This window comes from Hipposideros armiger, unplaced genomic scaffold (genome assembly GCF_001890085.2).
Source record: "Hipposideros armiger isolate ML-2016 unplaced genomic scaffold, ASM189008v1 scaffold_999, whole genome shotgun sequence".
In the NCBI taxonomy this organism is placed as follows: domain Eukaryota; kingdom Metazoa; phylum Chordata; class Mammalia; order Chiroptera; family Hipposideridae; genus Hipposideros; species Hipposideros armiger.
In genome coordinates, this window is record NW_017732349.1 from 378,632 (window position 1) to 379,981 (window position 1,350).

Sequence of the window (1,350 nt, forward strand, 5' to 3'; positions counted from 1 at the left end):
CTAACTTTCCCCAGTTGAAGCCCCATTTTCACCTACGCGGAACGACTTTGTGGTACTTGCCTTTGCCCAGTACTCACAGCTCTTGGACCTCGGGGCTCTGTTCTCAGATCCCTTCTCTACTCCATCTCACTCCCTTGGGGATGGCTTTAAATATCTGTTACATGCCAATGATTTTCTAAAGTATGTCTTTGTTACAGACCTCTAAGTTCCAGATTCAAATGTCCAACTGCCTCCTTCCACACCTTCACTCAGGCATCTCAAAATTAACATGACCAATCCTGAACTCTGTTCCTCCGCTCCAAGCCCCCTCCCGCCTGGAGGCTTCCCCGTGTCATAGTAAAAGTCAGCTCGCAGACGCTCAGGTTAAAACTTTGGTGCTGTTCCTGATTCCTCTCTCCTCTTATATCCAGCTCTAATTCCTCATGAGTCCTACTGGCTCTACCTTTGAACATATCCAGAGTCTGGGACATTCTCACTCCCTCTCCTGCTGCTCCAAGCCACCACCGCCTCTCACCTGAATAAGCCCCTACCCTTGCCATCTAGTCTGCTCCCAACACAGAAGCCAGAGCGCTCCTTTAAAAAGGCTCGTCAGGTCGTGCCAGATCCAAACCCTGCAATGGCTCCCATCTCACTCAGAGTGAACCAAAGTCCTTCCTGCGGCCTGAGGCTCTCCATGACCTGGCTCCCCTCACCTTTCCCACCTTACCTACTACTCTGCCCCTCACTTAGTCTGCTCCAGCTGCCGGCCTCCTTGCTTTTCCTTTGACACACTCGGCACTCTCACCTTGGGGCCTCTGTTCCCCCCATCATGGGCTCTCTTCCTCTGCTGTGTGTATACTTAACTCCCTTACTTCCTTTAGCTGACTTGCTAAACATTTCTTTTTCAATGAGGCCATCCTGAGTACCCAATTTAATACTATAATCTGCCCCCTCTTACCTGGCTCTACTTATTTTTCTATAGCAGGGGTCACTTTCTAATATACCATTTAGCTCATTTATTATGCAGCCCCTGCTAGGATACAAGCTTGATGAGGTCAGGGATCTTTGTGTTGTTCACTGAGATATCTCAGGCACCCAGATGGTGCCCCAGCACTTAGTAAATATGTGTTGACAACGAGTTTGTGTTGCTATGTCTGCTTTGCTATTGTGTCCTCCCCCCGACCCAAATGTAAGACTTGGCTTATGGGAGACCCTCAAAAAATGGCTGTCAAATCACTCAATGGGTAGGTGAGCAAATAGATGAATTAATGAATCCATCAGAGCCTGACTGGGAGAAATGCTCTCTTCATAGATCCTAAAAAGCACCTTCATAGACCCTTTAGAGACTTTTTCCTGTTTAAAGTTCAATTT